The sequence below is a fragment of the Gavia stellata genome, chromosome 4, assembly GCF_030936135.1.
Source record: "Gavia stellata isolate bGavSte3 chromosome 4, bGavSte3.hap2, whole genome shotgun sequence".
Taxonomy (NCBI): domain Eukaryota; kingdom Metazoa; phylum Chordata; class Aves; order Gaviiformes; family Gaviidae; genus Gavia; species Gavia stellata.
The window spans coordinates 28,285,284-28,310,826 of record NC_082597.1 but is presented as its reverse complement, the minus strand read 5'-3'; the positions used below and the strand labels follow the sequence as shown (position 1 = coordinate 28,310,826).

The 25,543-nt window shown below is 42.7% G+C and overlaps 1 protein-coding gene across 3 annotated transcripts in view; it reads left to right on the top strand.

Moving 5' to 3' along the window:
- Nucleotides 1-25,543, top strand: part of ST7 (suppression of tumorigenicity 7) — a 156,668-nt gene that overhangs the window by 17,389 nt on the left and 113,736 nt on the right. The window contains exon 1 of one of the 3 annotated variants that reach the window (XM_059817026.1): nt 19,034-19,061. The exons of the other annotated variants lie outside the window; for them this stretch is intronic. The gene's annotated coding sequence lies outside the window, so the exon portion shown is untranslated. Of the gene's footprint in view, nt 1-19,033; nt 19,062-25,543 lie in introns of those variants that run through there. 3 annotated transcript variants of the gene reach the window in all.

The window sequence follows — 25,543 nt, the reverse complement described above, 5'->3', positions numbered from 1 at the left end:
TTCTAGTCCTTTCCTTAGCGCTTGAGCAGCGTGCCTTGCCTAGGCTGCTTAAATGCGTTGTGGATTTGATAAGCAATAATGTGGGCAGAAGTGTAAAAGTCCATGTACTGTTTATGCACTAGAGGGCATCCTGTTAAAGATGCAGGAGGCATCCAGGGACAAGGAGAGACGGCTGCGGCCTGTGGGAAACTGTAGTCTGACAAAAACTGAGTTTGATCTTGTGTCAGAGACCTAACGAAGGGTCGTCATCAGTTTGTGATAGCGGACGCACGCACAGACAGACACAGCCCCATGCAGCAAACTTGTGAACGTGATGGAGCCCCTTCATACGCAAGCGGAGAGCCTCGACTGTCGTTATATTGCATCAAGTTATCCGCAGAGGGGAAGTCTTAAGCTGAACACAGTCACGTGATAGGTAAGAAGTATAGTTGTAAGGCCATCCTACAACTGATGTAGTTGTAAAGCAAAGTCAAGTCCCACCCTTGACCTTCAGAAGTCTGCTTGTGAAATGGTCCTCTAGATTGCTTTTACAAGGTCAGATGAAAGATGAGGTTCATGAGACCCAGGTCCTGCGCTACAGTAAATTGAAGGAACAATGGTGACTGCCAAAAAGCCAGATTATTTCAAGTAGGACAAAAAATGGAAAATGCCAGACTAGAAGACTGATTGTTGACTGAAGTTGTCTCATATCTGTCTTCCTGAAGCGATTACCACAAAATAAGCTAGACTGTGAGTTTGAAACAGTTGTGGTGATGGGTGCTGCATCTGTGTGCCAATGCTGCGGACTTTAAGACAGTGAGGACAATTTACATGGAAGCGCCGAGGAGGAGGTAACTGCTGCCGGCCTGCCTGCCTTTGCTCAACCCGCTGCCTCAACTGTTAAGGCCACAAAGCATTTTTAGAGGTTTAAAGTTCTCTGCCTGTCATTTTTAAGGCTCTGGAAAGCTCACGCTAGTTTATCCTGCACCATGGGGCAGCAGCCTGCAGTGGTTGAGGAACTGCCCCCCAAATACCGGGTACCCCCTGTGCTGTGTGGCAGGAGCGGGTCGGGCCGCGGGAGGTGAGCAGTCCCCTGCCAGAGCCGCCGGCTGCCCTCCTGCGGCACAGCCTAACCCGCAGCAGAAGGCCGTCTCTGAAGGCTAATGTGGAACATCTCTGCACGTACAGTCCTTTCCCGTCTCACGACTTGGGGTGCTTTCTTGTGGAGCCCAGTATAGGCCCAGTGTAACGTGTGCCCGACTCTGGCTGGCTTATTCCATACAAACTGCAAAATTATCTTCCTTTCCTGAAGGTTCATCTCCTCACCAGTTGTTATTAGATGGATTTCATGTATCACCTGTCTGAGCATTTGTGTATATCCTCAGAAATATTTTTTGTTGTTCGTTCTGTATATGTACAAGTAAATTAAAGGTAGTGGGTTGTTTTTATACACCCCGCCCTACAGCTGATCCATTCAGGCACCTGTAACTATGGATCTTTATAAAAGAAGATGTATGTTGCTCATTTTTAGTATTTGACATTTTTTTTTCAGAGATTTGTCAGGAAAGGAGTCATCTCTTTCCTTTGATCCTTATGTCTGCCTCGCTGAAATATTCATATAGCAGATTGTTCGTTTATAAATCGAACTGACTGAGCTCTAGTTCTGTTCATTCAGTTTCTTCTCTAACTGCTTATGTTCTTTCTCTGGACTGCCATTGGTATGTTGTGCATGCACAATAGCATCATTTAAGAATACGAGTATGTAGGTGTTTGCAGCTGCTGAGACAGTTAAAATGGGCTCTTCAACATCAGATGCCTCTGGAATACCTCCCGTCTGCTTCATTGGGGTTTGGTCCATGAGCTTATTTGGGGAGTTTCAACTAGACTGGGGCTCAGGTGACTAGTCTTTACACGGCTGTGTATGAAATGCTAGCTTTATGTGATCTATCCAGACAGACCAAAGATAATGTTAGCGATAAAAGATGAAAAATAGTATGGCAGGTATGGTTTAGAATAGGTTGCAAAGTGCTGAGCAGGTCTCAATGTTTTGTAATGCCAGGTCCCCACCTGCTTTGTGGTTATTAAATTGATTTGTGTGTGGGTGGCTTGTTGTAAGTGAAGGACTGCCTCAGCTAAGGAGGCTTATAATGAGGCATACTAGGTAGAATAAATTTAAATACTTAAAATTTTTGTCTGTGAAGTATTTTAGTCAGAGCAGTCTCAGCTGTGGTGTGTTTTTATGGCAGATACTCATAAATGGAACAAAAGTATTTGTTAGTGTCTATCAAGGCAGCAGCTTAATTAACATTTTAGAGAGATTTCCAAAAGAGAATATGAGAAAATAAATTTGTATGGCTACCAGCAACTCACATTGAAAATCAAGGGCGTAGGGCTAGGTGTTCTCTTCTGGTGAGTTATCTCCTACATCTCTTTGCATGATATATATTTCAGCCTTGTCCTCTCTTGCATTTAACATGGTATAAAATAGCATGTTAATTGGAAAGACAGTGACTTTTAAAAAATACTTGCCTTGGTAGACAAGCCCTTGGCCCTTCCTTAGCTTACTACATCTTCTAATGCCGTACAACAGTGGCAAGGTCAGAAGAATTAAAAGAAATTTACATGTTAAGTAGCTTCCTATGGAAGTACTTTTAACAGCTAAATTTATCCAATGGTGGTGTTAACATCTGAAGCTCAGAACATCTAAGTGAACATGAAATATTAGTGGGGCTTACTGCATATTTTGCATGAAAAACAATTCTTCATATTTAAAGAAAAAACCAAATAACGCCTGATTTGTTTATTTATTTCTCAAGTGTTATTCAATATCATTTGAGTGTCCAGTTCTCATTTGCTCTACAGATCTTAAATGAGGGATAACTTTGTCTCCCACTCCCACTCCACTTGTGTTTGAATTTACTTTTCTCTTCCTTCAGCCACGTCACCGTGGCCCCTTCCCAAATTGTGTGGCACATGAAGGAACACAGAAAATGATACGGAAAGGATTCAAAATCCATGTGTCGCTTACTTTTTACAATTTAAAAAATAAATTTACATGAAAAGCTTTTAACATCTAGCTCTGTGGGGAGAGTGAGAACATAAAGCTTCGTTTCCATACTTGCATCCTTTGTGAAACCCTCGAGGAGCCATTGCAGATATTGTAAAAAGTATTGCATTTTTGCCAGCATATATTTTAATGTCTTCTACTCATGCTTGGAACTAGGCTGTCTGCTTTCCTGGGAAAGGTCCTTTGATTGAAAATAAATAGGAAAGATGGGGTTTAATTATCATGAAAGTTCATTTCCAGTGATCAGACGCATGTGTTCAGTGTGTTGTACGGGAGAATGGGAAATGGTGCTTAATAAGCTGGAGACTGGCATCCAGAGATTACCAAGAAGCAGCATCTTCATTACCAAAACAGTGATTTTTCTCTTTCTCCCTCATGCGACGTAATTAACATCCATTTGCAATACTGGTGTAAAATCTTAGTGGAGGCAAAATCTTAACATTTTTACTCCAAAGGCAAATGAATGCCTCGCTGTTATGTAGCCCTGACCACATCTGGGAATAGAGAGAGTAAAAACCAACTGACTCATGGTTAGATTTCACTCGGCGTGAAGGCCAATGCACTTGAAGCCTCCTGTGGGAAACACCTCATTGCTGTTGCCCACCTGACTTGGGCTGCAAAAGCAGGTATACATCTGGACAGATGTGGCAAGATGAAATGATCTCAGTTAGCTTTTTCCATACAGTGGTTTTGCTTGGTTCTGGTTGTGACCTCCATCCCTCAGGCAGGTCTGGCGCGAGGGTTGACTGCTGTGCTGTTACGCCAGCAGACCTTTGGGGATTACCCCAGGTAGGGAGAGCGGTGACGACAGCCATTTGCAGTGAAAAGTCACTTAACGCCTGACCTGCAGCCAGAAATACCTGTCAGACCACAGCCTCAGTCTTGCTTTTGCTTCTGCAGTGTGTCACATAGATGGAGTAAGCACGATGGATTACGGTACTAACTTGGGAAGAAAAGACAGTCTCCTGTTCAAACATAATATAATGTGTGTTGAAAGCTTCTTCAGGTTAGTCTGGAAATCATCAAACAGTTTCCTGTTACCTGTAAAGCAGGGGTTTTAATGTGGTCTTGGTATTTTTGAGCAGCATAGGGGTTTTTGTGTGTGCCAGCAGGCTGTGCTCCAGAAACTACGCAGAACATGTAAACTGCTATGGTAGAGTCACTCAGGGTATTTCTAGTGTTGTTTTGGAGGAGGTAGGAGGTTGGTGTATTTTTTTTTTCTGAGAATAAGTAATACGAGATGCAGCCGACAATGTAAAATAACTCTTAATGAGCAGGTGCTGATCGTAATCTGCCTCTCCTTCATCTGTAATTTACTTTCACATGCAAGTTTGCCATTTGGCTTTCCTTTTGTTGCGCTTCTGGGTAGTCTTATTATAATTCCAACTTTGAGTTTTGCTACTTCTTGACTTCAGCATCATCTTTTCATAGTGACCGTTGCGAGTAAATTACGTGTTTAGTGAAAGCCTGTTTTCTTGTACAGTTCTCAATTTGTCCCTTATTTTACGGAATGGCTGCTTTTTTGCCATTCTGCTTCTTTATTCTACATAGATGTACAGTATCTCTCCTCCTTTAACTCTTACATGACCTAAACAATACTGGTTTTTTTTAATCTTACAATTTTTATTTTCACTGCTTCATCTCTTCTGGATAGAGTGGTAGTACTCATAAAGTATAAGTGAACGAATACAGAATAGAGCTTATATGTATTTCATATTCTTTGCCATTCCTAACATGTTGTTTGTTTGGCTGGTTTGGGTTTTTTTGCTTACTGGGTTTTTTTTTCTGGGTCTGGCTGCAGCTGTTCGTGGAGGGAGGGGATTCTGTTTAGCTGTGTATAGCAGCACTCAGATTTTCTGCTCAATCTGTTGCTCGGTATGGGGAGAGAAGAAAATGAAGTCATTGTGTTTTAAATTTAGTAACTTCTAGTAATTTTGATGATTACTAAGATCACTTTTCTGATTATAAATAAACCACATTGTTTAAAAATATTTTTGACTAGACTGATTTCTGTCCCAAAATTGGAACAGGCTGAGGAGAGTTTGGGAAAGAAATTACGGTCAAGTTTTTGCATTCTTAACCGTAAATGGAAACAGAAGGGCATTGACTGACCAGAAGCTTTAATTTTATAGCTCTTGTAGCTAATGGAAAACATTATTTACTAAAAATGCTGTCAGATTCAGTTTGTCATGCTTCAGAGGTTCCTCTGGAGCTCTGTAGGTGGTTGAAGCCCCAGGCAAACCCTTCCGTCTGATGCTCCTTGGGCAACCTGGGGAGTGCTGAAAGCTGGATGTGAATAGGTGTTAGGTGTCCTCTGGTGCGAGCGAAAGAGGTAACCCAGTGTCACTGTTACTGGGAAAGTAAGGCCAAGCTGGCAGACGCTTGAGAATAACCACAGGTTGTTGCGAAGCCAATTTCAAGTCATTGAAAGCAAAGTCTGAGGAATTCAACGTCTTCCTTGTCCAAATTGCTAGGAAAAGGCTGCAAAGTAGCAGGGTGGTTAGTTGAGCTGAAGGAGAGCTTGCCAGGAAAAAAACCCAAGTCTGGTCATTGCTTCTGTAGCTGTCCTGAAGCCATTTACTTCCATGGACTAAATTGGCTGTACAGTTTATTTACACTGCTTGAGAATCATCCTTCTTTTTATGTAGTTTTTTCAAGATTTATGAATTGAGGAGAGGATAGCAAGTGACAGACAGGAAGGTAATGCATTGAGATGAAGTTACTGATGTAGCTGAACGTGAGCAAAGAGGTGGTTTGATGCTCTGGGCCGTATCTTTGCCCTCCAAGAGACTCACTGTTTGCTCTCCTCTGTGTGCCATGTGGCATCTCTCTCTGTGTGCATGTTATGTGAGTCTAACGCCTGGGAGATGGAAATGAACTTCCTTCCTGTGCCTGATCGTTAAACATGATGTATGTGTTGGGGTGTCACTTCTGATCTCTCATCCTGGGGCCAGAACACCTCTCCTATGAAGAAAGGCTGAGAGAGTTGGGGTTGTTCAGCCTGGAGAAGAGAGGACTCCGGGGAGACTTTATTGCAGCCTTTCAGTATATAAAGGGGGCTTATAAGAAAGACAGAGAGAGACTTTTTACGAAGGCCTGTAGTGACAGGACAAGGGGCAGTGGTTTTAAATTGAAAGAGGATACGTTTAGATTGGACATAAGGAAGACATTTTTTACAGTGAGGGTGGTGAGGCTCTGGAACAGGTTGCCTGAGAAGTTGTGGATGTGCCATCATTGGAAGTGTTCAAGGTCAGGTTGGGCAGGGCTTTGAGCAACCTGATCTAGTGAAGGTTGTCTCTGCCCATGTCAGGGAGGTTGGACTAGATGATCTTTAAAGGTCCCTTCCAACCCAAACCGTTCCATGGTTCTATGATCCTGAAATAGGCCTCTTTGGAAAATCTGTACAACAAGGTGCCAAAGTGTTTTACAGTGTTGGGAAATTATAGATAATTGTGGATGTTAAAAGTTTGACGTTGTAAAGTCATACACAGGAATGTTTCACCCATAACAAGTTCTTGACTGTGTCTTGTGGTTTTGACTGTTTAATTTGTATGACGTAGACATTTGATGAATTTTTCCATTATTAATTTTCTCTAAAGCCAAGATTAAAGACCTTTTATGCAGTACTTGCTACTTCTTTTATGGACTTCCAAGAGTCCATAATCTTGGAAAAGATTTCCAAACAGTAGGTTTGTTTGAAAAATCCTGCTTCTCTATCAGCATGTAGGGCTCTATTTTAGGTTACCAGATATTTGTCGTCTTTCTGCTGTTGGTTTCTTAACAGTTTTTCATCTTCAGCATTAACCAGAAACAGAAACTTAAGGAATCACTGTTACTGTTTTCTTTATTTAGTAGTAAGTGAGAAGCTCAGGAGCTTTTAGGCGTGTTTGTAACCATGTGTGAAATATCGCCATATAAAGTTATGAATTCCATTCTGGTGTATGAAAACCATTGATAGCTGTAACTTGTGTTCTGGTTCACAGCATTTCTATGTCAGCACAGATGTGATACTTCAAGAACAGTCAGGGCCAGAGGAGAATTTTTTGGCACAGCAAGGTACGGTCTGAACTGAACAGCTTTTCCATACAACTGCGGCAGTCATTTTCTGCCAGCGAGGCTTGCGACTTTAGAAGGTCTCCCTGTGCAGTTAGGCAGAAACCAACCACACTGGTGAGCCGAGATGGATTTCTGCTCTGTGAACTGCATGGACAGCAAGAGAAATGTCTTTGAAAAAGAGGAGAACCCGTAGGAATAGAGGCCTTTTACCCTAATGGACAAAAATCAGAAGAGGCAAGAAGGACTGTTGGGATTTGGGGTTTTGGGTAACCCCAGGGCTTTAGGATGGGATAAGGTCCAACTGGTAGGGTGTGGTGGATTTATGTTGTTTTTCAAGGTAAGACATTTGTGACTAGAAATCTTGTTTTGTTTAGCCAGTTTCTTTGTATAGATTGTCCCATTTAAGTACAGGCAGGGCAGTGGCATGTCCATACCCCTTCTCTGGGAGCCGTCTGCCTTAAACACCCGGGGGCTCCAGGAAGCTGTGTCTTGAGCCCTGGGTCTGAGGCCACTGGACTCTGCCAGGACTATGAGATGAGAGGCTGTTCATTAGTGATGACAAATAGGTTTTCTGAGGGAATTTAATTGCAAAACTAGCTGTGAAGGTGCAATTGCTTTTCTTATTTAATATCCTGTAATACTGCCATGGAAGGTAGATATCCTTGGGAGCTCCATGGCCATGGAGATGAATGTCCTCTCCTCCTCACAATATGGCAGGTACTCAGAGTCCAGTCTGTGGATGTGTAAGGTCTAGACAAAGGCATGGATACTGTTTTCTGCAAATACTTTCTGTCAGGTGCAGTGTATTCTCTAAGAGAAATCCTGTCCTTTGCACTCAGCAAACCATGGTGTCAGTGGGGCAGCAAATGCTGTAGCTTTTGAACAGCAGACACAGTCCATGATTCTGCCCATGTTGCCTCTGTTAAACCAATTTTAGAAAACAGTGTATTTATAACTGTCTTTAACCTTTGAATGGATTTGAGAGAAAATGCTTAATAGAAATCGGACCATTGTATGTTTTGATTACCACGTGCTTTTTTACACAACTTACTTAATTCCAGGGTGACATTATCCTGTTACATTTTTTTCTGAATTATCTGACATGCTCATAGTGGTGTCAATAGCTGATTTCTCATTGGCATCTATAGGTAAAAGTTCATGGCAACATGAGTAAAAGTATTTTTTCATGTTTGGTCATGAATTTGTGGTTTGAACCTAAGTGTGTTTTTGAACAATTTCGTATGAAAAATAGCAGCATAACTTTTATTATTTCACATACAGCCTATTCCGACTTGCTTTAGGAGAAAGAACTTAAAATAAAAAATGATGACAGTGAGCAAAGCCAAAGTAATAATTCAACTAAAGGAAAGAAGAAATGTAGCAATTTAAGGGAAATTCATTTGCAGTTGTATTTCCTATTTTTCCCCCTAGCTGCACGCAGTAAGATACATTTAGTCAATACAGTATCTTATTGCCTACAAGGTCCCTAAGTGCAGTGGAGAGATTCATCTGCTTTCACATTATATGGCAGGAGCACTTTTGTACCAAAGTGTAATGCAGTAAACAGGAAAGCAAGGAATAATTCCTGGTTGTGACTGAAATTGCCTGCCCAGACTCATGGGGTAGCTCCATGGCCTTGGCATTTATAAAAGCTTAATTTACACAACCTTAAAATTTGAAACTGACACTTCAGACCTGACATCTACCCTTCCTCATCACTGACACAAAACACACATCTTTATTTATTAGTGCTATGGGGGAAAAAGAAGGAGGAATGATTAGTTTGTTAGAAGTACCAGGCATTTAATCTCACTTTCTGTGCATGTATGACGTGCTTTTAAGAAGTAACAGGGAATTATGGTATAGGAGACCTTCTCTCTAAAACCTTCCTTAGGAGAACAGGCCAGTTGGGATCAATGAGAATTTGTTTTAGGAAGGCGTTCTAGTTTTAGACCTATATTATCTCCTATTAAATATTAAACTTTACTTATTTGAAGACTTAGAAGGTCTGTCATGCTCCTAATACAGACAACATAATTTTAGCGTTTGTTTCAGTAGCTGACCAACTATGTGCCGCTGAAATACAGTGTACCTTTCAGACAGATCTCCAGTTGTTGATTAGTGCTATTGCAAAGAGTCAGTCTTTATCCAAGTTTTTATTACTGCAGTTTTATATTATTGCTGAGATATTTGAAATGAAGAGCTGTGGACACTTGCTAATAGAAAACCGTTGTTTTTTATTTTGTTGCTGTTCTGAATCATATTTCCTGTGAAGGGGTTGAAATATTATGGAAATGATGACTAAGAACGTTTGTTTTAAGATATATTATGCTGCATTCTTAGCCATGGATTTAAAAATAAATTGTCTACTGAGGAAAAAATGTTGGGCATGTTCCAGTTTCACAAGAAAAAGTGGGGGTGGGGTCAGATACTCTGTGCTTCGGCTGAAAAGGAGAAGTGCAGAGAGATTGGGTAAAAGGCATTTCATGGAGAGCCAAAGAAGTCCAGCTGCACATCTTGCATAAGGGAAAAACTTAAAAGACTTTCTCAATATTTCTGAAAGTTGGTGCAACTCTCTATATATAATCGGAAAAGGAGAGTCAATAGATTAAGGTGGCAAGAACTCTATCACCAGATTAATTCTACTTTTCTTTTAACTTTTTTTTTAATGTTGATCTTTTGAGTCTTAGTTATTTTGTCTACTGAAGTCGTGATACAGAGAATGGGGTTAGTCTGAGGGTAGAAAGCCATAATTTGATATGTTCCATGTCAAGTGTACCATAGGATGAAACTCTTCTGCGAGTGTTGCAGAAGATGCTTTAGTACTAAGTGCTTCTAGCTTTTGGACATCATCCTTCAGCCTCTGGTTTTCATCCTAGATCTTCATAGTTTGTATGATTTGAACAGACATGAACACACAGACCTGGCCTCTGCAGCATTCACTTGAATATCAGTGACAACAGACTTTGGTAGCAAATTATATGGGTATGGGTCAGTGGTGCAGGTGAGCTACTGGACTGGTTAATGTCTCCAAAATGAAGTTGTTCTGAATTTCCTTCCACATTGTCAGACATCTAAATCCTGTTTTAAAAAGTGACATGACTTTCTAGGAAAGCCAATGGTACTTGAATAAAGATGTTCCTAATTAACTTTTGAAAAAGGCACTTGGGTTTCTAAGAGTTTCAATGACATACCTGAACCAATATTTAAATAAATACATATAGGTAAGGCATGAAATGTTTTTTGAAACAACAAGAACAGGTCAATAAACAATCATGAAAGGATGAATGACAGAAAAACAGGTCAATAAACAATCATGAAAGGATGAATGACAGAAAAATACGTCTACCACATGCAGAGCACACGGTATAGTGATTTTGATAGCATTGAACATTGCTGCTTTCAGGGCCATAATTTCTTTCTGTCTGCAATATGGGCTGCTTTTTTTTTCCCCCCATGATAAAAATCCAGTGGCAGTAGATAGGATGAAACTAAGATATGTATAAAGGACATACTGAAATGAAACGAGCTTTGAGTGGTGTTTTGGGCTTCTGCACACCCAAACAAAACACCACAAAACAATGCAAGAAAACACAAGACACCTTTGGGAGGTGGGTTGGGCTGGGCTGGGCTGCGGGTGCTGGTGGCTGCATCTCGGGACACGGGCGCCCCGCTTCACATCTCTGCCTTGCCTGGCCCCGGGTCAGTTAAATTGGCCAGAGCAGGGTCTTCTGAAGGAAGAAGCTTTGCTCGAAGCCTGACTTACAGTGATCTGAGGTGAAAAAAAGTAGATCAAATGTTTCTGCTCATCAAATGGGGTCAAGTCTGGTATGTCTTACCCCAGGCCAGTGCTCTGACCAAGGGCCTCTGAGAGGTCCTCCTTGTTATTCCTGGCCTGCAAGTCTGTCTGGGCTTCCCTGACAAAGTGTTGTTGAAATTCATGCACTTCCATAAGATATGTTGATATAGCTGAAAATGCTACCAGCAGAAAAATCCCTCCTTGCTCTTCTAGGGAGACAGTGAATAGGAGACTACTGAGAGATATTTATTAGAATTAGTCTTATAAACCTGTCATAGCATAATTTATGCTTTCCTCTCTGTGTAGGCTACAGCTTTCCTGCTGTAATGATTGTGAGAAACCATAGACTGGTCCCAGACCGAAAGAAAAACAGAGTGGCTGTGAAATCCTGTTCTCATACGAAGGCTGAGAAAGATTACTTGAAAAATGTGTAGGAAGAAAAATAACAGTGGCCATTACAGATAAGAAGAAAAGTCAAACTCTTAAGAGGACATAAGCTTTGCCACATGTTAGGGAAACTTAAAAAAAGAGCCCTGAAAAAATCGTTGGAAATATTAGGAGTTTTTTTCAACAGTGAAGCCTGCAGTGTTGTCTCTGTGGCCATCACCATGTTCTCTTCCCACTGGCAGGTCTGTGAGATTGTACAGGTAGAGAAAACACTTTCAAGTTCCTCAGTGTTTCTGTTTCTTTTTTATTCTTTTTTTCTTAAATTTTTTTACTTTTTTTTTTCTTTTTGGTCATTTACATCTGTAAGGTTCAGACACTTGCTTTTAGCTAATGCCTGGGGGGTTTCTGGCCTTTTTCAGCTTTCCCTTGAATTCACAGGTAAGGTCAAGCTTGGGTGTTTGATCATTAGCCTTTTAAGGTTTGTTAAGATCTAGTCTCCGTTCTTCACTTGAGTTCATGTCACCGTGCTTGGCCATGAGGTCAACATGTGAAATACCTTCATGCTGTAGTGCAGCCAAAAGAGCATTGCTCCTCATCGCTTCAGCCACTTCTCAGAGTTTGCTCATGGCTGAGGTTGGATGTTTTTTCTTCTGCCTGCTGGAATCCTGGGGACATCACAATGCAATATTATTCCTGGCACGGAGCAATGAATGTGATCCTTACTGTGGGAAAATTCCTCTGACAGCCGTGCTGGTTCAGAGGAGGTTTGTTGTTGACGCTCTCCTCAGTCACAGGATGTGGCTCTTGCAGCCCTGATCGCACAGAGAGGGACGGATGATGTTCCCTGCCACGTTAGTCTGTAAACTTTCTCCCATCTCCTGCCGTTTGTCTTCTCTTGTGCTCGCACCTCAGTCTCTCCTGACTGTCTGTCACTTCTCTGCGGTCTGTTTTGATTGCTCTGGCTTTTCAGCAGAGCCTGGTCCTTGAAGCACAGCTGCCCACTGCAACCCCATAAGGATTTTAGATAAAACAGTGTTGCAAATGCAAGTGCATCCCTGTAGCAGCGAAAGCCTTGGCTGACCTGTAAAATAACCCTGGTCTGTTGTGCGGATCGCTGCCACGCAGCAATCCAGCGACATTTAGCTTGGGTCCTTCACTATTTGCTGGAAGAAGCTCTATTGCACTGCTGTGGCCACACTAGATAGTCTCTTGCATAGTGCTTTCATTAGCCTCTTATTTCTCAGACATGGCTTTTGCTGTCCTTTGAGTCCTGTGAAGGTGGGTTTTGATAAGAACAACTTAAGGATCTTTTTTTTAGCTCCCTGCCAAAGCAAAATCAGGGATTTGGAAAAACTGGGATAGTCAGGTCTGCTCCGGGGCAGTGGAGGTGGGCTCCAAGACATGTGAGGAGACTCACGACGTGAGTGATTTTTTTGGGGGTAGGGTGAGCGATGGTGGTTGATGGGGAATCTCTGGACCCTGGCAGGGTGGGCGCTTGTCCCCCATTCCTTGAGTGGTCACTAGTTCCTTTTCTCAGCCAGAGGAAGGCTGTGTCTGGACTAGAAATGAGTGAAGAATAAGAGCACAAGGAGGAAGACTTCTCTGCAAGGCTTCAGTCATGTCTGTGTAAAGGCCAAGTGCTTGCCACACAGGAGGGCTAATATTTATTACTGCAGAAACGCCTCTGAGTACTGTGTAGAGAGCACAGATGTGAAATTTGACAACCCAGCTCCTTCTGGCAGGGTCTGAAGCTTTTAAATAGAAACTGTACTGGAGCTCCTGGGAAGCTGTTACCCAGGCTCAACATCTGGAGGTAGGGGAGGCACCAGGAGGCTCACTGCACTCTGCTCTAAAAGTTTTCCTATCAGTTGTGCAGGTTGTAGAAAGAAGTCATGACAGTTGTGGGATGGAAGAGGAAAGAGAAATGGTTTCTCTTTGAGTATAGGAGTAATTAGGTGAGACTTTGAAAGGGCAAAAGCCTTCCTAAGGTCCTGCTAACAGCTTGAAGATGGCAAACTCTATGAAATAAATAAATAAATAGATAAAAGGGCAAAAGAGTTAGGATGAGTGAAAGATGCCTGGTGAGCTCTCCTTCCTCAGTGGGAATTCAGAGACTGCACTAGTTCCACCTTTGTGGGACTATGCTTCATTTCCCTGAACTACCTTGTGCTTTGAGACCAACTCTTGTCATCTGAGATGGAGTACTCCGGTCCCATGTAAGCAGCACCTCTAAATCTAGAGAACCTTACATTTTTTTTCAAACTTTATTCAGAAATTACTTCAACCATCATTGAAATAAAAAAGGATGGTTTGTATTTCCCATAAGAACTGTACTCTTTTTAAAAGAATAGCTTATACATGCAGTCTGTTGGTAGCTAAAGGCTATTATACCCAATGGCTGAGTTCTGCCTATTTGGAGAACAGTATGTTCAGTATGTTAGATCGGTTGGTCTGGTATGTAGGCGTACAAAGGTGACCAAAGGCTGTGGTTTTAGTTAGCTTGATCATGACCAGTACATTTGCTGCGTTAATAGCATCCCAGGTAGTGGGAACCCACTGATCCCACAGATCAGTATAGGTGTCAGCAGTGAACGGGAGTCAGTGGTGACGGTGCTCCCTTGAGTAGCTTTCTGTGGGTGGGCAGTCGGTGTCGCTGCATGCCCTTCCCCATGTGCTGCTCAGCCAGGTCCCTTCCCAGACCTGGTTCCCTGCACGCCGCTCAAGAGAGTGAGTACCAAAAGGTGGATTTAAGGAGCTCAGCTCACACAGGTTCAGTGAGCACATGGCTGCTAAAAGCGGGGTAGGGGTGCTGGGCTGCAACTGCGTGCAACTGAAAGGGATATGAAACAGCTCTAGTAGAGCTTCTAAAGGCATGGGTTTGTGAACTTTTGGTGCTGAGAGATACAGAAATCTGTAGCTGGCTGCTGCAGAAGTGATGAAATTATGCCGCGGTATTGCCAGAAGAAGTATGGATTTCTTTGATTGTGAAAGAAAATTAAACAACCCAGTTTCCAGTGTTCACCCTGAGCTAAAATGATGCATCTTAAGAGGATGAAAAGTTTTGTTCATTGCCAACAGTATAATTCATCTATCAATTGGAAGAAAAAATTAAAGGCTTGATTGAGAAGTTCATGTTTTTCTTTGAGGTCAGTGATGCCTCAAATCAAGGAAATTCAGAAACTCTCAATTGTTTCGCAACAAAGGCAAGTAAGTAAATCAGTTGTGTGATTATTTTCAAGAAACAATAAAAAGCATTGTAACTTTCAAAAAATATAAACCATTATTTGTTTCTGAACTACTGTCTAGCCTATGTACTGTGCAATATCCCAAAGTACATTACGGACAGGTCCTTGATTTGGGAGGATACCAAATCAAAGGCTCTAATTAACTTTCTGTATCTGCAGAAACTTCAGAACTGCCTGACACAGTCTGTTTCATCGGGCTTGATGACATGGAAATGTTTAGTCATGTCTTCACAGCATGCTTTTTCACTTAGGCTGCAATTGAAGGAGTTACTTCTGTACTATTAGGTCTGCAAAACAGTCCTGTTAATATTGCAATTTCTGTTTTTTTTAAAGATGCTGAAAGGGGGAAAGCAAAGACACTTTTGTGCCTTGTAACTAGTATTTATTAATGTACTAAAATCTATTTATTATACACTTTTAAGCATAGCTCAATCTAATCATCAGCATTACAGGGGACTTAATTTGGCAAAAGTCATAGATTGTTTGTTAAAGTTTTCACAATAAAATATTCCTCACAGACATCTATGTTTATGCTTCAGTTGCTCTGCATTAGGAGAAGGCATGATGTTGTGCTTTCGGATTCAGGCTTCCTGCTCCTTAAAACTTGCTGACTTTATTGTATGTCTGTTTACCTCAAATGCAGGGATGTACAGAATACATTTCTTGCATGAATAGACTTGAGCAGATTACAGTAGTCTGTAAAATATTCAGCTGTTAAGGCTGAGTTTCAATTTGAGGTTAATCCCAAAGGCATGTGCAACAAAAGGTAGGTTTTTTGATTTTAGGAAAAGGAAGGAAAAAAAGTTGTATGGACACCTGCTTTAAGCGACATTATTTAAATAAACTGTGCCTGTTGTTGTCTCATTATTTTTATCCAAGGGACCTCTGGCTGAGATGGAAGGGTATTTTGATTGCACGATTGCAAGGAATGGTGGAGTCTGGGCCAGGAGGGGCTGCAGCCTTTGAGGTGGACTGGATGCACAGATTGGATTCCCAGTGGGGCCTATTGGCAGGACAAGAAGCAACGGGCACACACTGAAACACAGGAAATTTTGTCCGAACAAAAGAAAACCCTTCCTTACTCTGTGGGTGATCAGACACTGGAGCAGGTTGCCCAGAGAGGCCATGGCGTCTCCATCCTTGAAGACATTCAAAACCCGGGTGGATGTGACCATGAGCAACCTGCTGCAGCTGGCCCTGCTTGAGCAGGGGGCTCGGACTAGGTGATCCTCCAAGGTCCCTTCCAACCTGTGCTTCTGTGCGGTGATTTAGGAGGGGCTTAAAGCAGAGGATATGGAGCAAGGCAGAAGAGAGTAGCAAGGAAGGTTTTTCCATGGGCTGAAGAAGAGGAGGGACTTGTCTGTGCATTGGGAAGGGCTGGGTGCTCCCCAAGGGATGAACACTGGTACAGCAGAGTTCTGGGTTAGGAAGTGCAGGGCAGATGTGGGGTAGGTCTGGGAAGAGGAGGGATGGGACCTGAACTTGGCTGTGGCCAGGTAGGTGGAACAAGTAGCCACCTTGCTATACCCATTTCATCTAACTTGGATTTTGGCTTGAATGAAGATCTATGGACATGACTGTCTTGCTCCATTTCAGCCATCCTCCAAGAACGATTTACCACTTCACCATGACTTTTTGCAAGGGGTCTGTCCACTCTATCCATCACTTGGTCCTGTAGGTTTTTATTTGGTTTGGTTTTGAGTCGTGTTTACTGCTGGAAACTTAGTAGTGCTTGTCTGTTATAAACTAGTGAAGCACTCTGTTTTAAATAGGCAACATTAATAACAACAGAAAACAAGAACAATTAAAAAGACAGATTTTAAAGAAAATAAATGCTTTAACTGCAGCTTGCTAACTAGGAAATTACCCCTTCAGAAATCTCCTGCCCTGGAGACATCTCCTGGCTCTGTAGCTTAGTGCATGCAAATCTACTGCACTTTGTGGCAGAGCTGAACTATGACTGTGGCTATTGCAAGTAAATATTCCAGTTCCCTTTTGGCTTCGACAGTGAGCATGCAGCGTGTGTCTGTCCACTGCCTGTGTCAGCACGGGCGCTTATCAAAGGACACGTAGGGCACATTTCAATGAGTGTATTTTTTTAAATCCTTTATGTTATTTCAGACCAAAAGAAAAGTTATTGGCATTTCTTTAAGCGACTGTTAGATCTAACTACGTGCATTTAAATTGATGTTAATTCAAGCTAGTAAATGACAATGAAAAGTCGGTGAAGGGTTAGTTTGCTCATGAAACACAAATTCACCTATGTGTCGCTTTCATTTGTATCTATCTGTAATGCAGGGCTGAAGTTGAACCGAGTGAACTATTTTTTTTGTGGAATATATTCTGTAAAAATAATTGCTCCGGTAAGAAGCAATTATTGTGTACAATGAAAGCGATGTTCTAGAAGAGTCTTCACTTTGTCTGCACAGACACAAGAAAGATACGTGGAATAAGGGGCATGCTGAGCACATGATTAAGACATAGTGGGACTTTTCACTGAGGTCTTTTCCCTGGGACCTGACACTGCATACCAGGGGAGATTGTATGTATGTTCATAGTTGGATACTTGATATCACATACCCTTTTCTTATTAAAGTACTTAACCCTTTGCTTTCCCCTACCTGTAATGTGTTGTACCAATTTCAGTCAAACGCGCAATTAGCAACAAGAAAAGTAATGAAGCCTGAAAGTCTGCTTTTACCAGTTTATAAAGAGATGCAAGGGTTGAGATCAGGGAAGGTGCCATACTGGACCGCGTTCATCCAGTGCACTGTTTCCAGCGATGTTTGGTTTGAGCTGCAGAAAGGCACAATAGTCTGTGTCATTTATTTTGGAATACATGTTCTTGAGAATTTTAATAAAAAAAGATTGAACTATTTGCACAGGTTATATTTCTCATGCTGTTTGACTGGAGTTTAAAGGACCTGTGAGCCTCTGTCCTCAGGGTGCCCGCAGGGGTCCTGCGGCATGGCCGCAGTGGTGCAGAGCCAGCCTTAATCAACCGAACGCAGGAGGCGAGTTGCTCCTTGTGCTTGAGGTTGTGTTTTGGCCAACCACCAAACCATCTTCCGCGAAGGATAAGTGGTGTCAAACACTACTTGCCTGTAGTGTAAACAGGGCTGGAGGCTAAAGTGGGTAAATAACATTGACTGACAACAAATAAAGCTAAGCAGAGCCCGTAGCCGTCTGAAGGCTGATGGGTTTCATGAAGCGCCAACAAGGGACACTCGGAGGCGTTCTGCCTACCCTGCAGTGCTCTACTACAAGCTGAAGCTCTTCAGTCTGGTTTGACAACTGATTAGGTGGCGTTAAGTAAACAAATCGGATATGTCAAAGGGCCACAAACCCTTCAACTTGAAGGGAATGCATCTCCATGCTTAAATTTGTTAGGAGAAATGTCTCTGATGGCAGGGGAGACTTGCTCACCAGTGAAGTGACGCCTGCTGATTTTATCTGCTTTGCGTATCTGCAAACACTGTGCTCAGCATGACCCTCCCGCCTGGGCTGATGAAGTTGGTGAACTCTGTGCGCCATCTAGTACTGGACACAAGACCTTGAATCTTTCATGATACTGAATCCAGAGAAGTGGCACAGTGCTTCCAAGTATCGAGATACTGTTAAAGCACTGGTGTAATGGAGATTTATGCAGCTGCAGGGGGGAAAAGGGTGTCTCTCTCAGCTAAACATCGGCCCCTGACCCCAGCACAGCCTTCTCCTTTTCTTATGCTTTGCCTAAAACTCACAGACACACAGGAGGCACTTCTACGCATATGTAGGTGTCTGCATCTGAGCTGCTCAAGCCTGACTCTGTGTGTACTCTCTCTGTAGTCAGCGGAGAGAAGTAGGCACTGCTGGGGTTGGCAACTGCTGAACTGACAACAAAAATATTCAGAAAATCAGTGCTCTCTGATTACGCCGGCGAGGACCTACCTGGGATGGGTGCTATGGAGGTTGGGAGCTGCAACCTGCATGTCTCCATCCTCTCATTGCGCTGCTGGAATCCAGCAGCTCTGTGGGTACCACCACCCACCTCTCCAGGGGAGAGGCCAGGAAGGGGGGATACAAGCACCCTGGCTGCGGGCAGCGTGGTCTGCTCAGAGGGAGGCACACAGCTAGTATCAAGTTTCTGAGATGCTTGAAGAGTGTTAATGTCTGATCGTTTAATTGCCACTGAGTTGCTGTGCCACTTGTTATCATGCCTATCTGGAATCATCCTTCTACCACGGTGTTCATACGTTGACCATCACCAGGCAGAAGGCATAAGCCGTAGTTACTGAGGTTTCTTTGTGTTTTGGCAGCATGGTGGTTTGCTGTGAGAGGAACCCTGTGAACCAGTAAGTGCCGTGAGCTCCTAGTAAAGGTCTGCTGTACGTCCTAAGTTGAGTTCCCACATGGAGTTGGACATGGGAGTCTCCAGTTTTCCTTTGTGACTCACACCTGGCAGGAAGGCTGTTGGTGCAGTTGAATCTGCTGTGAGGAGGGCAGATGCCACCACCCTTTCCAATCTTATTTTCTTCTGCCTGTATAGGTAAGCCTTCTGTTACGAGTAAATGCCTGACGTTTTCTCTAGTGCTTTGTTTAGGAGAACATTTCCAAGGTGTCTGTCAAGTTTAAGAGCCTACTTCTCCTGAAAGCCAGGGGGAATATGCTTAAGTGCATTGGTGGAGGCTTCCTCTTCACCTTACATTTGTTCCTCGGGCTGGCCCTTACCCAGATAAGCCCTTTTTTGAATTTGGAGAATGTTGCATTCCCAGAAGAGGTTTCACTCTTCTGCTGTTGAGTGTTCAGCAAATGAGACTGCTGTGTCCAGGATTGCTGCCTGGAGCCTGCAGTCTGAGCCTCATCGATGGACATCTGTGCCTGCAGCAACCTAACACCTATCAAGCTGCAGGTTCAGGAGGGCCTCTTGCTTGGATTGTTTTCTCAATTCTCAGCAGCTCTTCTTTCTCAAGAAGAGCTATGATAATCTAATTATCCAAGCATTTACTAAATTTTGTGCGTAATTTTTTTTATTCTGAGAGAGAAATTTTACATCTCTAGTCTGTTGGGCTGGCACTGCGTGGAAGCTGGGTGGAACCCATAGAAAGAGGGGCTGGGACACCACCAAAACGCTGTGTCTTGGCAAAACTGAAATCCTTAAATGACTACAGTTTTGTCCAGTGGAACTAGTGAAACAGCTTCCAGTGGACTTGGTTTCCCCACTGACTCCACAACTGTATTACATTTATGGCTGCAATGTCAGCTCATCCACTGTTATGCACACTAGTATCCATATAGGAAAATAAAAATAAAACTCTTGTTTGATGTTTTTCCCATGGTTATATTATGGATTCTTTTATGTCTCCTAGGGAGTGTGCTCCACACAGCACTCACTCTTCCAGCAGGGACCTTCATAAGTTATCTCTTCCCTATGTAATTCCTTGATGTCACATGGCACGCGGGATGACTTTGTTTCTCCTATCCCTTCGCTAAGTTAGGTTGAAATGGCTGCCCGGTCCCTGAGTTACTAAGCAGGGACACACGGAGCATGTTCATGTGAACAGCCAAATTCCTTGGATACCTTCTTACACTGTTTTGTGGGTATTCCCTCGTTGGCTTAGAAGTCATTCTTAATTTTTCCCATATGTACAATGAAATAATTGCTATTTATAATGTCAGATTTAACGTTCTTACTATGTTTACTCAGACTGAGAAGTAATTTAAATTTGATCTTCCTCTCTCAACAATCAAACTTAGTCCTAACTGTGAAGTTTTGGCATTAGATCAGACATTATTAATGTGGATTGTAATGCAATATTGGCAATGTTTAGTACTGTTCTAAATCTCTCCAACTTATTTTTTATGCATATAAATTGGATATTTGTGTTTTTTGTGGGGCACACATGTTCCATCTGATGCCAGTTTGTACGTGGTTTATTATGAGTCGGCCTTAATCCTAATCTGTGGTCCCTCAGAGTTGCGTAAAAATGGTGATAGTTAGTTTATAATCTGGTTTTTAATTTGTTGTCCACCTCTGTTCACTCTGACATTTGAGGCTTTCATGTGTACCTTTCATTTGTACCTTTATGTGCAGTCCTGTGGCATAGATCCTTGGAAATGACCCTGATATTAGGATACAAAAAACCCAAAGCAAAATATTTCAGGTATTTCCCTCAGTGTAGAAAAGGCACACTTTTTTTCTTCTTCTAATATTTTATTCTTTTAAAAATGCATTTAAATAGGTGGTTATTTAAATGTATTTCATGTAACCACTGTGCTGATTGGTTGCTTTCTTTGTTTTTAAGTTCTCCTTGGATCATATCAACAGATAGTGTGTTCTGGTACATTTTTCAGATACGGTCGTGGCCCCATTTCACCACTCAGTTGCATGCTTTTGGGACAAAAACTGCTCTCAGAATTTAACGAAGCCATTACACATGCTCTGTTGAGCCATGGGGCTTGATGTTATTGGAAAAATAATGCATTTAATTTTGATTTGATATGTCATTTGCACACAGTGAGTAGATTGTCACACTGTGTTGGTAACTGTCTTAGATACTTGCGGATAAACAGTTTTATGTTTAAAAGGAAGCCAACCAAACTGAAAACCAAACCAATAGGATCGAAATAAACAAGAGGTAAATCATCATCCTAATCTTTTAACAGTACTATACAGAAGGTGAGCTCTACTGTGCCACTTACAAAATAATATTGCCTTATTTTCCAGTCTCTCATTGTTGAAAATGGAAGACTTATTCTGTATTATCTGTTGTAGGGAATGGGAATATCTTTCTGTTCTGTTGCTCCCTGTTAGTAGACCCCAGGTATTCAAGTAGAGTCCAGGGGCTGCTACCAGATAAGTAGATACTGTATTGCTTAGTATCTCAAGGCTCTGTCACCTACAGAAGTTCCTGGTTCCTATGAGAAGACAGGAGCCCAAGATTTGGGGTTTTGTTCAAGATCATGAGGCTAATGAGGAGCAAACACCCAGCCCTCTGGAGAGAGTTAGACACCTGCCTGGAATCTACAATCTCAGCCTTACCCTGGAATTAAGTGCTTAAGCCGGGCTAATCCTTTCTTATTTTCTTTCTTGTACGCAATGTTCGTTACGTATAGCTTTCTGTGTGTAATAGTCTACCATTTCATAACTGCTGATGCTTCATGTCCATTCGATGTGTCCCAGAAGGGTGGCCTGGGAGAGGCAGAATACATAGAACTTCCTCTGTTAATTGCTGAGCATCTTCTCGGAGCTGCCTCTTGCTGCCCATAGTGAATGGCTTGCAGTAATCATCTACAGAGCAGTGCTGAAGCTAAGATCTTTGTTAAAACTGAGGTTGAAAGACATTTCAGTAATGTAATGATTGGCTATTATGGTTCATGGTATCTCTTTGTCTTTTGAACTTCATCTCTCAGATAAGGACCAACAGAGACACAAAAAGATTTTTTGGTGGCAAAATTAAGTACTTGTTCTTCAGTCTTTCTTGACAGTTGTGTATGTGTGTGCATGCATATGTTTACTCAAAAAACTTAGTTGTTCTAGGCATTAATTGGCTAAAAATGCTGCAGAAAAAGAATTTTTACATGAAATGGGGTTGCATAAATGCAATATGGACTATGCAGAAATATTTGAAAATAGAAAGAAAAAACATTCCTCCAATCAGTAAATCAGTCTGGCCTAAAATCCTCTTTGTATGTTGAACAGGACGAAGACCTTGACTTTTTTTCTGCTGGCAGACTCCTTCCTTTCTGTGCCAATGCAGTAAGGGAACAGTGAGTTGCAAAGAGGGAATGCGGGTGGAAAGCCCCGAACAAAAGGTGATAAGAGCAGGCAGTGAGGAAAACAATGAGGACTTCCAGACAGCTCAGATGTTCAGGGATATTTTCCACCATCCGGGTGGCCAGTCCCCTTGCCTCCGTGCCTGGGCTGCCTGGCGTGACCCTGGCTCTGCCACCTGCCTCGCACTCCGGGCTGCTCCTCTCCCCAGCGCCCAGCCTGGCTCCCGGTGGGAACGTGCTGGCGTTTCCACAAATGAAGCACTTCAGACATTTCCTTCCAGTGGGACATGCCTTTATTTTCTCTTCTTGGCTCTGACCGGCATGTAATCCTAGCCACAGACCCCAGGGGACCCTCCCTGTGGGACTGCTGCCTGCTTTCCTGCCGGGAAGCACTTGTCAGGGCTGTCCTCCCTCCCAGCCGCTGCACTCCCTCTTCCCACAGCCACGGCTCCAAAGGTGCCGTTTCCGAGACAGCAGCACCATTTAGTGAGGGAGGTGGGAGCCTGTTTGGAAAAATACCCCACAGATGGGTAATCGTTTACACCTCTGTGTCGGGGACTCAGCCGTTGAGTTTGGTTGCTTGGGGGGTTGTTTGTACCTTAATTACATGATCCTGTGAGATGAGAAGCTGAAGTTGTACCATCACGGTAGGTTCTCCCTGGTGTAATTGTGATGTCAGGTTTTTTCACCAGAAACATTTGTTAAAGTTAATTAAGGGTCAGTGAAGTTGAGCACAACAAGTCCAGAGAAAGCGTAAAGCCAAGGAGCTGTAGCTCAGTAATACGTGCTGCTATTTGGCTTCATTTTTCTTTAGAGCCTGAAAAAACACCTTTTTCTTGGTGTCATGTAGATCAGTAATTGGTGTGGCAGCTGTTGGCAGAGCCAACAAAAACGACAGAAGCTGGAGGTTGTCAGAGCGTGGGTGACTGGGGGTCTTGCTGGGGTTTTGGGAGGGAGCTAGCGTTCCTAGATGCAAAATAAATTCCTTTTGGGGGTTACTGAATAGTGTGGACTAACGACACAGTTGCTCAGAGATTTCCAGTAGCACCTTAAATGCATTAAAATTTTTAATGCCTTAAAAAACTTCTGGTGCCCTTACAGAACAGGGAACTTGGAAAGTAAAGTTTAACTAACTTAATAAAAATCCTTACTTGTCTTTGAGGACAATGAAGATTATCCTGTACTTTCCCTGTAGAGGGGACCTGTTCCCTTTCTCCAGAGGGAGACAGGTGGGACCTCCCCTGTTGAGGGGAGCTGCTCAGGGCAGTAGGACAGGAGAACCTCACAGATTCTGTGATTCTGTGAAATGAAATGTTTCTCTAGTGACAAGAGAGAATAAAGATTTCTAGTTTAGTGGATCAGCATAAGGCACATGTACAAGTCTACCTCTGTTGGTAGCTCACAATTTCCTGCTTGCACTCTTTTTCTTCAAAGAAATTACTCAAGAATGGAAATTTGCATCTGTATAAAAATTTAACATTTCATTATCTAGCTTCTTTATTAAAACTCAAACTGTGCTTTAGGCTTTAGACACACATGTCCTTACAAAACAAAGTAAAATACCTGTATTATTTTTCTGTGGTAATAAATTGAGGAATAAAGAATATCTGCTCAAGATTGGCAGTGGTTGAGGACCACATCCCTTTCTCCAGAAAATGTGAATGTATAGCAGAGAGCTTTGAATAGCAAATATATTTGCTGCTTTAAATATTTCATGCTGGCTTGTGGAGAAATGTATGGAAGTTACATTGTAAATGTACATTTGAACAGTGTCTTGTGCCCATTGTAAGCAAATCACAGCAATGCTAATGCTTGCAGGAGATTTAATTTGACGTTCTCTGTACACTAATTTACATTATCTTCACTGCTGTATAAGAGAGAGAAACTTTCTTGTAGGAAGAGATTAAATTTGTTGACCCTTCTTTGCAGAATAAACCGACAGCAAAACTCAGGGTAGGAAACAGAAATTTGTAATTCTGCTAGCCGGCTAGCCTAACTATAAGGTTATGGTCTTAAAATGTGCTTCTTGCTGTTGTAACACTTTCTCTAAGTCATTTTACAAAGTGTTTTAGGTAGGCTTGAAAGAATTTCAGAGAAAGTCTTTCAGTGGCCTGTCAAGAGTCACCTTCCCCACAAGGCAAAGCACTGACCTGGCAAGCCTAACACTAATGAAATAGAATATTATGAAATCCTTCCACAGATACTGCGTGGGTTGTTTAGGCTGTTCGACTGCGTCTGTGCGTCAGTGTAAAGAGAACTTGGCAGAGGGCCTGGGCTCCGTGACACCTTCAAGGATGTCATTGGAAAGCCCTGAGGTTTTGCACCTTCCTTGGAAACAGTGCTGTGGGAAGTCCAGATCTGCTCATCAGAACAAAACTTATTCTTCAGCCATTGCACATGAACACTAGGGTTTTTGTTGCAGAGGTTTGTGTTTAAAGATGCCATGAGACCAACTGGTACGTAATAGACACATTTCTTACGTGAACTTGCCTCAGAATGCTTGCTTTGCACGCCGCACCGCAGCTTCTTGTCAAGCTGTTATGACTGAAGGAGGTGTTACCAGCTCTAAATAGTCAAAATAACTAGTTCAGTTCTGGGAACAGCAAAACTATGGTCCTTGTCAGAGTGTTTGTGCCACTGTCATTATAGCGTTACGGTCAAAACCAATTTGGACGTGTCTTCCTGGTGCTCAGCATCCATGCACATGACTGCAAATATTCATTACGATTGAACAGCCAGGCCATTAATTCAGGTGCTTAATTACAGACTTGAGGACATCTGGTTAGTCATTGCCTAAGGGTTGATTTTAGTCACCATACACCCATGTCCTGCCTGCCAATGGGGAGACTGAAAGTTGCCTGCTAGAGAGTGTGTGTTGCGATGTCTCACCCCAGGGTGTGGCCTCTCCCATGGCTTTCTTCCAGGATGAAACACAGTTAAATGCTCCCAAAAGCCTGCTGGTCCCAAGTATTCACGTGGTGTGTGCAGAATACAAAGAGACTATTCAACGTATGGGGTGGAAAGCAGGGAAACAGTTGAGCGGTTTGTGCCAGCAGAGGTTACCAGGAGAGGAGCTCGGTGAGCGTTGTGGGTGCCTCCCACCCTCTGCACCAGGACAGGGAGGACAAGGAGGTCGGGCTCTGTACAGGCTCTTGATCTCTCTCCTTCCTTGCAGCACCTGTGGGCCAGGGTTGTTGAGGGTCTGTACAGACGCTGGTGGGCACGCACACTGTATGAGCTTGGGACCGCACTCCC